Genomic DNA, 17,183 nt, shown 5'->3' with positions numbered 1-17,183 from the left:
AGTTCTTCCTGATGTTCCCAATCAACAGCAAATGCAGGCATTTAAAGCATAGCATGAGAGAGCCAGGAAAGTTATGTATTGGCTGTCTATCAGCATTTCAGACTCTATGATTGTGCATATTCAAGATGCAAGTACGCCAAAGGAGGCATGGGATACTTTGTCAAAAATGTATAGCACAAATACGCAAGCCAGGAAAATGCAGCTCAAGCAAGAGTTGCACAATATGCAAAGAGAAAATATGAGCATCAACGACTACCACATGAAAGTCAAGAAGATTGCAGATGCACTTGCTTCCATTGGGTCACCAGTGGAAGATGATGATTTAGTTTCTGTGACCTTGAATGGTCTAGGAAAGGATTATGCACAGTTTCGGACATCCATTTCAGTTCGTGAAAGATTTCCTGATTTTAAGGAGTTGATTGCTATTCTAATTTCTGAGGAACAGAGAAATGGTGGTGCATCTTCTTCAGGAGGAACTTCAAAAGAAGCTGTCTTCTACTCAAATGCTGGAAGAGGTAGAGGCAGAGGTAGAGGAGGCCGATTTGGAGGCCGTGGTAGAAATCAGAATATGCAGCAAACTCAAGAAAACCAGTCCTATGGAGGAGGACGTGGTAACTCTAGAGGCAGGGGGAGCCAAAGAGGTCGTGGTGGATGGCAAAGAGGCCAAAATGCAAACAGTAATGTTGAATGCTACTACTGTGGTAAAATGGGTCATATGGTTAAAGACTGCTATAAAAAGCAAAATGACATCATGAATGGAAAGTTACAAGGGAATTATGCATCTTCTAGTAGACAGGGTGATGACAGAAATGAGCATTTGTTCATGGTACAACACATGAACAATTCTGTGACAAGTGCAGAAGAAAGCAACAATGTGTGGTATGTTGACTCAGGTGCATCAAACCACATGACAGGTCATGCAGAATGGATGGAGGATACAAGGAAAATGGAAAAACCAGGATTTGTGGAGACTGGTGATGATACTGCACATCCTATTGTGCAGATTGGAAAAATTCCCTTGTCTATGCAGGATGGGAAAAAGAAATACCTGTCCGATGTATTTCATGTCCCGCATATCACCAAGAATCTGGTTTCTGTCGGTCAAATGGTTGAGCAGGACTTGCAGGTCAGATTTAATCCTCATGGATGCTTTGTTGAGGATATGAAAAATAAAGGTCGCTTGATAGCAAAAGGAAAGAAGAAGGGCAGAATGTTTACGTTGGATGCAGACATGTCTGAATTGAGTGCAACAATGTTTGCACATGGGACCGGTGTAGTTGCAGATATTGATATCTGGTATGAACGCATTGGTCATGTTAATATACAGTGACTTAAATCAATGCAGGCCCAAAATATTGTTGCAGGATTGCCAAAATTCAAGGTTGCAGAAATGCATAAGGTATGTGAAGCCTGCTAGTTTGGAAAACATGCAAGGAAACCATTTCCTAGACATGTTCAAGAGAGTGAGAAGCCATTGGAATTAATCCACTCTGATGTGTGGACTACTAAAGCTGCATCTCTTGGAGGCTGTCATTATTTTGTCACTTTTATTGATGACTATAGCAGAAAAGTTTGGGTGTATTTTATGAAAAAGAAAAGTGAAGTTTTTGGGCATTTCAAAATCCTTAAAGCTATGGCTGAAAAAGAAACAGGTCTGCAAATAAAATGCCTAAGGTCAGATGGAGGGGGAGAGTACCTCTCAAATGAGTTTGCAAAGTTCTTGTAGGAGCATGGCATAAAGCAACAATATTCATGCAGTTATACCCCACAACAAAATGGAATTGCAAAAAGAAAAAACAAGCATATTGGAGAGGTATCTCGTGCCATGCTCAATGAAAAAGATTGCCAAATTTTTATTGGGCTGAAGCAGTTGCTACAGCAGTCTATATAATGAACAGGACTCCCACTGCAGCAATACATGGGATGACTCCAGAGGAGAGGTATACTGGTAGGAAACCAGATATTTCTCATTTGAAAATTTTTGGTTGCATTGCCTATGTACATGTGCCAGATGAGTTGAGATCCAAGTTGGATCCAAAAGCTGAGAAGTGCATCTTTATTGGTTACTCTCTGCAGCAAAAAGGGTATAGATGCTATATCCCTTCTACTCGTAAGTTTACAGTGAGCAGAGATGTTGTTTTTGATGAGATGAGTAGCTGGTATAAACCAGTAAATGTGATTGATGATGTAGATGCACAAAATGGTAATGCTGCACAAAATTCACAGCAACAGTCACAAAATATTAGTGGACCTGGAGCGTCCTCTAGTAGTGGTTCGCATTCTTCACCATGGACAGGCAGATTGAGATCAGGAGAATCTTCTCAAAGTAATGCAGATAGTGGTTTGCAGGTATCATGAAAAGGAAAAGAGAAGGTTGATCAGCCCATGTTTGATGTGAATGCAGGTCACTCTTATGTGGATGATGAATCCAGTGGCTCAGAACAGAGCATTGATGATGAGTTGGGTATTCCTTCTATTGTTACACCTGGAGTAAGGAAGACCAGGGATGTTTTGAGAGCACCTGGGAGTGAACCTACTTTGCGCAGGTCTACGAGAGCTAGGTATCCTGTGGATAGGCTGAAATATGATGGACTTACAGCCATTCACTATGCATATATGGTTAAAGTGATACAGGAACCAAAACCCACTTCTTCTGAGGAAGCCATGGGAAAAGAAAAATGCGAGAAAGCCATGGATGAAGAAATGGATGCCTTGGAAGCAAATGCTACATGGGAATTGGTACCTTTGCCTAAAGGTAAAAATGCAATTGACTGTAAGTGGGTTTATAAGGTGAAGCACAATGCAGATGGTTCTGTGAATAGATACAAGGCAAGATTAGTAGTCAAGGGGTATGCACAAACATATGGCATTGACTATGAAGAAACATTCAGTCCGGTTGCAAGGATGGCAACTGTAAGAGCAATCATTGCTATGGCTGCATCAAAGGGATGGTCTTTACATCAAATGGATGTAAAGAATGCCTTCTTGCATGGTGATTTGCAAGAAGAGGTCTATATGGAGCAGCCACCAGGTTATATGCATGCTGTTCATCCTGAGTTTGTTTGCAGGTTGAAGAAAGCCTTGTATGGCTTGAAGCAAGCACCTAGAGCATGGTCTGACAAGATAGGACAGTATCTTGTCACTATTGGCTTTCAGATTTCCAAGGCAGATTTCTCACTTTATGTGAGAAAAACAGAGAAAGGTATTATGCTACTTGTCATTTATGTTGATGATTTGATTATGACAGGTCACAATGATGAAGATATCCTTCATGTGAAAATGCTATTGAAGCAGAAGTTTGAGATGAAGGATTTGGGAGAGCTGCGTTATTTCTTGGGCATTGAGGTGATTAGATCACCAAGTGGGATACAGCTCTTGCAGAGGTAGTATGGATTGGACATGCTGTCCAAATATGGGATGACAGGCTGTAAGCCTATTTCAGTTCCTTTGGAGCAGAATGTGAAGCTGAGCACAGATGCAGGTGAGCTTCTGGAAGACCCTACTATGTACAGACGCATAGTAGGAAGTTTCATTTATATGACTATTACCAGGCCAGATTTGAGCTATGCTGTTGAATTGGTAAGTCAGTTTATGCAGGCTCCAAGGAAACCGCATTTGGATGCGGCTAGACGCATACTCAGGTATGTGAAGTCCACATTGTAGTATAGACTATTTTATGAGACTGGGGTTCAGATACAGTTGCATGGATAGACTGATGCTGATTGGGCTGGTAGTATTTCTGATAGACGATCTACCAGTGGATATGTGTTTTCTTTTGGGAGTGCTGCAGTCACTTGGAGCAGCTGTTGAGATGGCAAGCTCAACACATGTGGACATGGATGATGGACCGCCTGGTTAGATGGGTCCACACGTCTACACTTAGCACGTCAGTAGTCATTATGACTCTCACATGGCCACTGACTCATTACTTATTATATTCAAGTTGTTATACCTATTTACAGCTGGCATAGTTATAGCGCCATTCGACTAGTGTAGTCGGTTATGCATTGTTTGACTTAGTAGGCCACTTTCCTTTTATCTTATATCTTACTTTGTGTACATTGTAAAGTGTGTGGAAGAAGAAGAAGAAATCAACAAGAAAACGTTTTGGCCTCCATCTCTCTTCTTGTCTCTTGAGTGAGCTTCTCCTTGTGCATTCTGTGTGTGTTCGGCGCAGCATCTTGAGCAATCCCCTCCACCACGCGATTCTTGACATGGTATTAGAGCCGCGCCATTGAGAGAGGCTGATTTCGAAGGTTGAAGTGAAGGAGAAGAAGCAAGGTTCGAGCAAGCAAGCTACGGGTAAGAATCTCTCCCATTCTTCCACTCCTTCTCTTGGATAGTGCCTGTGGAGGCACCGGAAGCAGGGCAGAGCAAAAATCTCAGATTGCAGTGAGATTTGGTGTGCGCGAAGAGCATTGTATATTCTGCAAATAAGCCCTTTAGGGCATTACCGCAGAGATTTTGGGCATTTGAGGCCGTTTTAGGGCCCGTTTTAGAGCCGCAAGTTGCGGACAACAGTTTCAGGGTACGCTGTGACTTCAACTGTATCGACCGACAGTGGGTGCGTAGGTTATAGATTTTAGATCTGTAAGATTAAAGGTGTTTACCAGTGAGTAAACACAAGTTTTATCTGCAAACTGGTTGCAGATTGCATGTATTGTTGAGCAGACAGTGAAAAAGGCTGTCTAGTGTATTGCTGTGCACTACAGGTCGAGGATTGTAGAAGATTTGCTTGCTGTTTGGTATTATTCTTGTGATAATGACAGAGAACAGTGGAAGCCCCATCATTGAGAAGCTCGACAAGAACAACTACCCTTCATGGAAGTTCCGTGTCACGAACTTTCTTATTGGAAAAGGCCTCTACAAGTTCGTTTCAGGTGAAGAAAAGGAGCCGGAGGTGAGTGATCCTCCAACTGCAGAAGAGATAAAGGCACGAAAGGAATGGAATGCAAAGGATAAAAAGGTCATGTATTGGTTGTCTGCAGTAATTGACAATAATATGCTGGGACACATTAGAAATGCAGAGAATGCATATGCAGCTTGGACCATACTTGAAAGTATGTTTTCTGTAAATACAAAGGCACGGAAGATTCAACTCAAGCAAGAGTTGAATACATTAAAGAAAGGGAAGATATCTATCAATGAGTATGCACTTAAGGTAAGGAGCATTGCAGATGCCTTGGCAGCAATTGATGCAATGCCCAATGATGATGATTTGGTGTCGTCTACCTTGGGTGGACTTAACAATGAAAAGGCTTGGAAGTCTTTTGTAACTTCTGTATATGTCAGAAAGCCATTTCCAGATTTCAATGAGTTGGTCTCCCTTATGATCACTGAAGAGATCAACATGCAGAGTGAGACATCTGAAAGAAGCGGTGAACAGGTCCAAGCTTTCTACTCCAGTTCAGGAAGGGGACGTGGCAGGTTCTCTTCAAGAGGCCGTGGTACAGGACGTGGTAGTGACAACCAGCAAAACAGATTGAATCAGCAATTTGGCGATATGCAGGTTTCAGGAGGTCATGGTAACTTTAGAGGCAGGGGGAGCTTTAGAGGAAGAGGTGGATGGCAGAACAGAGGTTCTAACAACTCTGGTATTGTGTGCCACTACTGTGGCAAAACAGGTCATATTGCAGCCCAATGTTATGCTAAGAGAGATGATATCCGCAGTGGTAAGTTGCAGCAAGGAAACTATGCATCCTCTTCACGACAGAATGAAGAAAAAAATGAACGTTTGTTCGTTATGCAGCATATGATGAATGCTGTTACAGGAAAGGGAACACATGAAGATGTTTGGTATGTTGATTCAGGTGCATCCAATCATATGACCAGCCATGCAGAATGGTTTGGAGAGATGCAGGATTTGCAGAATGCAGGTTATGTGCAGACGGGTGATGACTCATGCCACCCAATTTCACACATTGGAAAAGTTCCCTTGTCCTTACATGATGGTAAGACAAAGAGTCTTTCAGATGTATTACATGTGCCATCTATTACAAAGAATTTGGTGTCAGTCGGTCAAATGGTAGAGCAAGGGCTGCAAGTCAGATTTAATGCAAAGGACTGCTTTGTAGAAGACTTCAATGACAAGTGCAGGTTGGTAGCAAAGGGAAGTAGAGTTGGACGTATGTTCACTCTAGATGCTGGAATTCCTACTATGAATGCGGCTATGTATGCCAAAGGAAAAGGTGTTGTTGCAGACATTGAAATTTGGCACAAACGCATTGGACATGCAAATGTACAAAGGCTGAAATTAATGCAGTCCAAAGGGTTGGTTACAGGTTTGCCTACATTTAAAGTTGCAGAATTTCAGAAGGTATGTGAAGCATGTCAGTTTGGTAAGCAGGCAAGACAACCCTTTTCACATGACAGAGATGTAAGCAGAAATATCCTTGATGTTGTGCATACAGACATTTGGGGGCCTACACAAAATGTATCTCTTGGAGGCAGTTCATACTTTGTCACATTCATTGATGATTGCTCTAGAAAGCTGTGGGTATATTTTATGAAGGAAAAGAGTGAAGCTTTTGAGCACTTTAGAACTTTCAAGGCTGCAGTTGAAAGAGAAACAGGCTTGAAAGTAAAGTGCTTGAGGTCAGATGGAGGGGGAGAGTACCTCTCAAATGAGTTCAGTGATTTTCTGAGGTCTCATGGGATAAAGAGACAGTTCATATGCAGGTATACCCCACAGCAAAATGGGGTTGCAGAAAGGAAAAACATGCATATTGCAGAAGTTGCACGCGCCTTGATGGCTGAAAAGAATATGCCTAAGCATTTTTGGTCTGAGGCTGTTCATACTGCTGTTTATATTATGAACAGAACTCCCACAGCTGCAGTTCATGGTATGACCCCCGAAGAATGTTTTACAGGTAAGAAGCCTGATGTTTCACACTTGAAAGTATTTGGCTGCATTGCGTATGTTCATGTGCCAGATGAGTTGCGGAAGAAACTGGATCCAAAGGCTGAAAAGTGTATCTTTATTGGATACTCTTTAGAGCAGAAAGGGTATCGTTGTTACAACCCTGTCACATGTAAGTTCAGAGTGAGCAGGGATGTCATTTTTGATGAAATGAGCAGTTGGTATGCATCTAGTGGTGATGCATTGGTTGTTGATGATGATCATGATACTCATGTGCAGGCTGAAAAGCAAGAATCACAGACTCTTAGTGGACCAGAGACATCATCTGGTGGTCCTTGGTCTGGGAGACTAAGGAGTACCTCTACATCTTCGGGTGCATCTAGTAGCACTACAGGTAAAGACAAAGGAAAGAATAAGGTGTCAGAAGGCATTGATGCAGTTCTTGATGGAGACTCCAGTGGCTCAGAGAGCTTGGATGATGAGCTTGGCATTCCTTCAGTGAGGACTCCAGGTGTGCAGAGAGCACGTGTTAATGCAAAGACTCCATTGAGTGATCCAGTGGTACGCAGGTCTAGCAGGGTGAGATACCCTGTTAAAAGATTTGGTTTTGAGGGTTATGCAGCTCACCATTATGCTTATATGGTGAAACTAGTTGAGGATGTTGAGCCCACATGTTTTGAGGAGGCTGTTGGTCATGCTCATTGGGATGCAGCAATGGATGAGGAGATGGCTGCATTAGAGGCCAATAGGACTTGGGATCTAGTATCATTGCCAAAGGGAAAGAAAGCTATTGGATGTAAATGGGTTTATAAGATTAAGCACAACGCAGATGGTTCTATTAGCAGGTACAAAGCTAGGCTGGTTGCAAAAGGCTATGCTCAAACATATGGCATAGATTATGATGAAACCTTTAGTCCAGTTGCTAGGATGGCAACTGTCAGATGTGTGATTGCTTTGGCAGCAACCAAAGGTTGGAGGTTGCAGCAAATGGATGTAAAGAATGCCTTCTTGCATGGTGATTTGCAGGAAGAAGTGTATATGGATCAGCCAGCAGGTTATGAAGATTTAGAGCATCCCACGTATGTGTGCAAATTGAAGAAGGCACTCTATGGGCTCAAGCAAGCACCTAGAGCATGGTCTGACAAGATTAGAGAGTATCTTATCAATATTGGTTTTTATGTTTCTAATGCTGATCACTCACTTTATGTGAGAAAAGGAGATGCATGTTTGGTCATCATAGTCATCTATGTGGATGACTTGATTATTACAGGTGATAGTGATAGTGGGATTGCTGAAGTCAAGGGTTGTTTGAAGATGAAGTTTGAGATGAAGGATCTAGGTGAGCTAAGGTACTTCCTTGGCATTGAGGTGGTCAGATGTGATGATGGTATATGGCTGTCCCAAAGACAGTATGGCTTGGATATGTTGTCCAAGTATGGTATGACAGCATGCAAACCACTTTCAGTCCCGTTGGAGCAGAATGTAAAGCTGAGTGCTGATGTTGGGGATGAGATAGAAGACCCTACTATGTTCATGAGGATAGTGGGGAGTTTGATTTACATGACTATTACAAGGCCAGACTTGAGCTACGCTGTTGGTCTTGTGAGTCAATTTATGCAAGTACCTAGAAAACCACACTTGGATGCAGTGAGACGCATATTGAGATATGTCAAGTCCACATTACATTATGGACTTTTCTATGAGGCAGGTACAGACGTACATGTGTTTGGATACACAGATGCAGATTGGGCTGGTAGTATGTCGGATAGAAGATCTACCAGCGCATACATGTTCTCTCTTGGTAGTGCAGCAGTTGCTTGGAGCAGCAAAAAGCAATCTACAGTTGCTTTGTCGAGTACAGAGGCTGAGTATAGAGGTGCTGCTGTTGCAGCATGTGAGGTAGTATGGCTGCAAAAGTTATTGGCTGATTTGGATGTGCAGGTGGAAGGTCCAGTTTTCATTTATTGTGACAACATGAGCAGTATACAGTTGGCTAGGAACCCTGTGTTCCATGCCACAACAAAACATATTGAGGTACACTACCACTTTGTGAGAGAGAAGGTACTAGCAGGTGAGATTGACTTGGTGTATGTCAGCACACAGGATCAGATAGCTGACATCTTCACAAAGGCATTGGGTACAGAGAAGCTTCAAGAGTTTCGAAGCTTACTTGGAGTTGCAGAGATACACTTGAGCTTGAGGGGGAGTGTTGAGATGGCAAGCTCAACACATGTGGACATGGATGATGGACCGCCTGGTTAGATGGGTCCACACGTCTACACTTAGCACGTCGGTAGTCATTATGACTCTCACATGGCCACTGACTCATTACTTATTATATTCAAGTTGTTACACCTATTTACAGCTGGCATAGTTATAGCGCCATTCGACTAGTGTAGTCGGTTATGCATTGTTTGACTTAGTAGGCCACTTTCCTTTTATCTTGTATCTTACTTTGTGTACATTGTAAAGTGTGTGGAAGAAGAAGAAGAAATCGGCAAGAAAACGTTTTGGCCTCCATCTCTCTTCTTGTCTCTTGAGTGAGCTTCTCCTTGTGCATTCTGTGTGTGTTCGGCGCAGCATCTTGAGCAATCCCCTCCACCACGCGATTCTTGACAGCAGCAAGAAACAGCCTACAGTTGCCTTGTCGAGCACAGAGGCTGAGTACAGGGGTGCAGCAATGGCTGCATGTGAGGTAGCTTGGTTGCATAAGCTACTTTATGATATGCATCAGTCTACGGATGGGCCAGTTGTCATTTATTGTGACAACATGAGTAGTATACACTTGGCAAATAACCCAGTCTATCATGCTAGAACAAAGCACATTGAGGTGCATTATCACTATGTACCGGAGAGGGTTTTACTAGGTCTTATTGATCTAGTTTATGTCAGCACAGAGGATCAGGTAGCTGACATATTCACGAAGGCATTGGGTGCAGAGAAGCTGCGCAAGTTCAGAGACCTGCTTGGTGTGCAAGAATTGGGATTGAGCTCGAGGGGGAGTGTTGAGATATCGAGCTCCACTTGTGATACGCCAGGGTGACCGTTGTGTATTTATGTCACCGACGTGTCAGTTGCAGACACGGTTTGTAGACCGCCCGTGAATAATAGCTACATGATAGCTATCCTTATCTACTCTAGTTCGTGGCTCAGTTAGTATGCCACCTTAGTTAGTTGAGTTTGGTTTGAGACCCATATATAGGGTTCTTCTATTTCTTTGTACTTGAGTTCTTTTGGCTTACACAACTAAGAAGAGGAAAATTGTTTTCAGCCTCCACCCTTGTGTGTCTTCCCCCATTGTGCAAGCAAGAAAGCTTCAAGCGAGACTCCTTCCTTCTCTCCCACAATCTTCACAGGCATTGGGCGCAGAGAAGCTGCGCAAGTTCAGAGACCTGCTTGGTGTGCAGGAATTGGGATTGAGCTTGAGGGGGAGTGTTGAGATATCGAGCTCCACTCGTGATATGCCAGCGTGACCGGCCAGTGTGCATTTATGTCACCGACTTGTTAGTTGCAGATACGGTTGGTATACCACCCATGAATAATAGCTAGATGACGGCTATCCTTATCTACTCTAGTTCGTGGCTCAGTTAGTATGCCACCTTAGTTAGTTGAGTTTGGTTTGAGACCCATATATAGGGTTATTCTATTTTTCTATGTACTAGAGTTCTTTTTGGCTTACACAACTAAGAAGAGGAAAACTGTTTTCAACCTCCACCTTTGTGTGTATTCCCCCATTGTGCAAGCACGAAAGCTACAAGTGAGACTCCTTCCTTCTCTCCCACAATCTTAACAAATACATGACATTTTTGTCTTTTGCATTCCATTCCTTCCATGCCTTTGTCTCTTCTATAGTTGGAGGATCAGTCACCTTAGGCTACTTTTCTTCACCTGAAACAAACTCGTAGAGGCCTTTTCCAATAAGGAATTTCGTGACACGGAACTTCCATGAAGGGTAGTTGTTCTTGTCGAGCTTCTCAATGATGGGGTTTCCACTGTTCTCTGCCATTATCACAAAACTAATACCAAACAACAAGCAAATCTTCTGCAACCCTCAACCTGTAGTGCGCATCAATACACTAGATAGCCTTTTTCACTGTCTGCTCAATAATACGTGCAATCTGCAACCAGTTTGCAGATAGGGGGTGTTTGAGATTAACTATACTTACATGGAGAAGCTGTGCCTTGGGATGGCATTTTCAATTAAAAAATAAAGCACTACATCATGTATGAAAAGGTAGCATTTTAGAGAAAGGCAGAGAGCCTAATACTATTGTTGAATAAGTTGCAACAACTTGACTACCTAGCAAAGTGGCTAATCACTTTAGAGGAGTTTGACTATGAAATTAGGAGTAAGCCACCAAAGTTGCAGGATATCATTGACTGTCTTGTGGATTTCAAGGAGTCCAAGGAAGTCTTGGCTAAAGGTAGTGACCTTGAGGGTCTATTCAAAATCAATACGATCTCCATTTCATCCTACTATGTTGCCATAAATACTATCTATCAAAAGGAGAGGCTGGAACAGCTTTGTCAAAGGATGAAAAGAGGAAAATTCGACAACAAGCCTTGAAATTTGCATTGATTGTTTTGCAAGAACACTATATCAAAAAGGGGTCGATGATATTTATCACGGATGTGTGATGCCTTGATGAGGTTCTATTTATCTTAGAAAGGTGTCATGACTCCACTTGTGGAGGTCACTTTGTTGGACTGTTGATCACGGAGAGTTGACCATGCAGAAAGCTTTGAGAGCCAAATATTAATAGCTATCCATTTTCCAGGATACATTTGCGTAAAGTAAGAGATGTGATATATATAAGAGACATGAAAATAGGGAGAATAGGAAGTGTCCACCACCACTGACTTCTATTATGGCTATACTACCATTTGAGAAGTGAAGCATGGAATTCACTAGATCTATACATCCTTCGTCAACTAGATGAAAGCTTTTTATCATTGTAGTGATAAAATATTTCACAAAGTGGTCTAAATCCCACACTATGATGAAAAATATTGCCAAGAAAATGATTAGTTTTATTTTGGAACAAATTGTTTACTATTTTGGTTCACCTAAGGAGCTTGTGTCTCATCATGGAAGGTATTTCTTGAATAAAGTGGTTTTAGGCTTTGATGGAATCTCTTAAGATGAAACATAATAAGACCATGCCTTACAACCCCCAAGCTAATGGGCAAGTAGAGAATACTAGTAAGTAGATTTTGAGGATTTAATCAATGACTATTTCAAAAATTAAGTGTGATTGGGATAAGAAGTTGTACGTGGCTGTTTGGGCTTATAATATGACATTCAAAAGAGCTACAAGCCATACACCTTTTAAATTAGCATATGGGGAACATTGTGTTTTACCTTTGGAGATTGAGCTGTCTACATTAAGGTTTGATCTAAATCATTCTTTGGGTGAAGAGCAAGCATTGCAAGAAAGGCTCACTTCCCTTGCACATCTTGATGAGATTAGATTACAAGCCTTGTTACAAAAGGAAGTAGGAAAGGAGTGGATGAACATGCTTCATGATCTTCGTGCTAGAAAGTACACATTTTTCAAGGGACAATTGGTTCTATATTATGATGCCCATTGTGAGCTCTTCCCAGGCAAGTTGGAACCCAAATGGGATGGTCCCTATTATAAGAAGGTTGTCTGTATAGGAAAGAATGGCTATATAGCCCTTTTAGTAGATTTGCAAGGGGTAGAGTTCAAAAATAAAGTAAACTTCAATAAATTGAAGTCCTATTATGTGTAGGGGCTAACATTGGACTTGGTGCCTTTGCAGGTTATTCACAATCCATCTTAAACATGCAGAGGGTACCAAGACTATTGGATAGGAAAAGTCATTCCTTATCTAGAGCAGTATTACCACCAAGGCATTAATTTGGTGGAGTAAGGGTTATCACATTACTAAGTGGCAAGGTAGCTATTTTACGTAGGATATTTGAGTCTATTTCCACTATTGTTATTGGATTCTTATTAGCATCCCCATTGAGTTTAGTGAGGAAGGAGGGATTGTACTTATCTTATACCCTTTCTCTCGATTAGATTTTGATTTTCATAATTTGAATACGCTGATTGCCATGGCAGGTGACATCAATGAAGCCTTGGTTTATACATTATATTTTGATGGCGATTCTTGAGGACCTGCTAAGCGTACGAGTGTAGGAGTTGTCATAAAAGACCTCCGTCATCGAGTGGTTTTAAAAATGGGAGTGTATTTAGATGCTAATTTTACGACTAACATGGTAGAATACAAGGCCTTGCATACGGGCTTACATCTAGTCAGACGTGGTGGTGTTTTCCAGTTATAGGTGAAAGGTGACTTGCAACAGTTAGTGATTATCCAATTGAATAGGATCTATAGTGTGAGGGATCCCATTCTAATGATATACCATCATGCAACCTTGGACATCCTTGAGATCTTTGAGGTAGTGTCTTGCTAGCTAATTCCTTTCTCGACAATGGAATCGCTTTGTAGACTCCTTGGCTAATTATGCATTTGTGGAAAATGTCTTTTTTAACTATGGTCTTGAGGAGCTTTACGATTGCCTCCTAATGTTAGAGTAGGGCTACTATGGGGATTTCTTATTGACATGTTCCATTTTTGCCACCCATGGTTAGTATGGGTTATGAGCCAAATGGCGATTGACCATCTTCCTATTCTATCATAGACGTATGGGATAGTTCAACGGCATAATACCCTTGCCATTTATGCAAGGAGATTAGCTAATAATTTGATGTATTTAGTGTAGGGCCTAAATGGCCATCCCCTTGATCTAGTTTTGTGCTTCAGTAGAGTTTATGTGGGCACGAAGGGTTTGCTTTGGTAGTAGATTACTTAATGGTGTGCTTCATCGTCATATTTTGTTAGGTCAAGAGGGCCATTTATTTTGTAATGAAATAGTTTATCTCATTAGGCCAAAAGGTCCATTTGTTTATTTAGTGCGGGTGTGGTTAATAGGTTTTGTTTTAGTGTTGCTCTAAATAGATTCAACAGAGCACATGTAGGGAGTCTTTTGCTGTGCAGAAACTTCTCGTAGTCAAGTCCAGGTGATATCCTTTCATTTGTGAGTTATTTCCCTTTATAACACCATATTAGAGAATCTGGAAAATTTTCAACTTTCAAATAAGTTATAAATATTTGACCACGTGGCTAAATCTTGATCCATATTTGAAAGTGGGATTTGGAAAGGTAGCTTATATAGAAATTTTTAGGGTAGACTCCACCTTTAAATAAGACAACAAGATTTGACCATGTGGTCAAATAATAAAGGTATTGGGGGCTCCCAAAGTACACGAAAATTTCCAAATTCCCTAATATAGTGTTTTATGTTATATGTGTATATATATGTGGGATATTTTTGTTTTTTTGGGGACCGACATTCAAGGCATGATGTCCCAACGTTAGGTTAGGTGTGTCTGGGGAGATTTGAGCAGTTGTCTACCTCATGTAAAGACATTATCATGAACTATAAGAGCTATTTTTTAGGGTAGTCCTAGTGACCATGTTTTGCTATAGACAATTGGTTCTTGGAATCCCCATTAGTTGTTGTGAGGCAGATAAGGAACTTATCAAATAAAAGAGGAATAATAAAGAATAAATTTGAAATTTATAAGATACAAAGGCGTGTAAAAAGGGGTTCTAACCCTTGAAATAAGAAATTTCAAAGGAATAAAAATTCCAAAAGAAGATCATAACCTTCTTACAAAGGCTTGGTAGGTTCTTCGAGAGATGAGTCAAACCTGGGATATTCAAGGCTAAAGCCTTATCTTCCTAGGGAAGGAATTTAACCAAAATAAATAAATTAGGATGGTTGGAGTGAAAATAAAAGTGAGATGAAGAAAAAGTATTTAGTGTTGCCTTGCAAGAGCTTGGTATTCTTGGGTACTGACCTCAGATCGATGCCTTATTCTCCTTGGGTCACAATACGCTCAGCTCCCTCCTTTTTACATACCCGAGTATAAAGTACTGAAGAATAAAGAAAATGGAAAAATGAAAAATTCGACTGTCAAAAGACCAGGCTATAAGAGTCCTTGCTTAGTAGTTGTAATGTCTCGAGAAAAAAAGAAAGAAAAAAACGAAGACGTACCTGCCATCATGGAGCGCCGCCGATCCTCCCTCCAAACACATCGTCATCAGCGTCGCCATCTCCATCACCCCCTCCCGTGCATCATCAGCATCGTAATCTTCATCGTCATCATCCTCATCGGCTGAAGCCTCTCGTAGACCTGGCAGTCCATGCGGCAACATGGAGAGCACGTGGCGAAGTCGCAGGAGGGGTGAGAGAGAATAATACACCCCCCATCACGTATATAACACCCCCCCCCCCCCCCCCCCAAGCCTATACAAGAAAAATGATACCCCTCCCCACTAGGGGACTATGGGGTCATAAGGGAATGCTGCTACGGGCTAAGAGAGAGAGTGAAAAGAAGAGGGAAGAGAGAGAAGGGGGAGAGAAGAAGAGGGAGAGAGGAGAGGAGAAAGAGGAAGAGAAGGAGAAGAAGAAGTGGTAGAGAAAAGAGAAGTAGTGGGAGAGAAGGAGTGAGGAGATAGAAGAAGAAGGAGTGAGGAGAGAAAAGAAGAGAGAGAGAAGGAGAGAAGATAAAGAAGGAGGGAGAGAGAGAAGAGGAAGAAGAGGGAGAGAAGGAGAAGGAGAGAGGAAAAGAAGGAGTGGGAGAGTGAGGAAGAGGGAGAGAAGGAGAAGGAGAGAGAGAGAGAGTAGAGGAATAAGAGAGAAGGAGAAGGAGAGAAGGAGAGGGAGAGAGAGTAGGAGAGTAAGAAAAAAAAAGAAGTAGCGAGAGAAAGAGAGTAACCGCTACGAGTCATCCAAACTGCTCTCTCGGCAACGAACCCCATCCAGTAGTCTTTCCCAACCAAACGTGTCAAACCAAAACCATTAAGGTCTGGACTGCCCAATATCTGTGAGGCGAATGGCTCCTAAGAAGAAAGTCACAGGAAGCGTAGGCATCCAAGCCACCGGTGTAATGCTGGAGGGGCGAGCGGAACGACTAACGTAGCACACACGAATCAAGCCCAGGTTCTAAGCATTAAAAACTAATTTAGGAATTATTTCTCGTGGAATGGATGGAAGGATTGATTTCGTGCATAGGGTTTTTTGTCTACTCTAAGAACTAAGTTGCATGCACGAATGGAAGAGTTTGGAATTCACATAAAATGATAAGATTATCGCCTTACCTCACATGAAATGATAAGGTTTACTCACATAAAATGATAGCTTTTTAATCAGTTGAGTGCATGAATAGTCATTTGGAATTCACGTTTCGCAATCATGGTTAAAAGAAACCTTTTAAACACATGAAATGTTATTTTCTGTCCATGAGATATACTTGCATCGTTAGACAAAACTCTAAACTTTCATATACACAAATCACATGTGATCCAGTGCATTAGAACTAAGTACTCGTTGCTAGGAATAAAGAGAGATAAAATTCGTTTAGGAGGTACAACTATACTAAACTCACAATGCGCATGATGGTTAAGGTTGATTGGGAAATCCTGCATAGAACTGCGCTAAGAGAATTGAAAGGATCGCATGAATCTAGGCTGCATCTTGAAAGCTCAAATGAAGAATCATGTGTTGCCATGTGTGTTAACTGAGCTTGGTTGGAATTAGAGATTAAAAGACCCTTGATTGGGCTACGAACAAGGCATGTCCGTTGCCTTGACTAACCAGCTAATGCTTGAGTTAGGAACTAAGATACCCTAAGATAAAACCCAAGGGAAAAGGGCAAGTATAACTCAACTTACCAAGACCATTTGCTTGCGTATCTTGTTCGAAGTTATTGGGATCTTGCCAAGTCACAAAAAGACCCAAGATTGGGTGCTGGAAGCATCTGGGAAAAAGGGAGTCACACTTAAGCAATCAGCTGCACAAACGACCTCGAAAAATATTTGTGCTTATACTTAGATACATTATTTGATCTCTTTGCTCAAGGAACTAATTCAAGGAAAAGACTTAATGCTTCAGGTTGAAATCCTGGAGGGAGAGGCATGAACAGTTACCTTCGATTGTCTGCTTGGCCCTATCCAAGGGGGTTGTTAGCCGCACCGGGTGTATGAACCTAACCCACCACGAGAGGTCTCTTCATAGGTGCTACTTGGAGTAGGAGGACACTTGGGTGCCAGTGGAGGCTCTGGCTATAAATCCCTTGCCTCCAAATCCCATACAAGAGGCTGACGTGACTCGAGATGGGATCTTGAGGCCCGTGTACTAGTCAACGGGCGAAACTTGGAGTAGCAATCTTGTAGATTGTTGGGATAGTCTTTGGGCATGATATTGGATGTAATCCAAAATTATGAT

Source organism: Lygodium microphyllum, chromosome 8 (genome assembly GCF_053477565.2).
Source record: "Lygodium microphyllum isolate KBCC chromosome 8, Lygodium_microphyllum_v1.1.10, whole genome shotgun sequence".
In the NCBI taxonomy this organism is placed as follows: domain Eukaryota; kingdom Viridiplantae; phylum Streptophyta; class Polypodiopsida; order Schizaeales; family Lygodiaceae; genus Lygodium; species Lygodium microphyllum.
The sequence above is the reverse complement of the archived record's forward strand: the minus strand, read 5'-3'. Positions refer to the sequence as shown.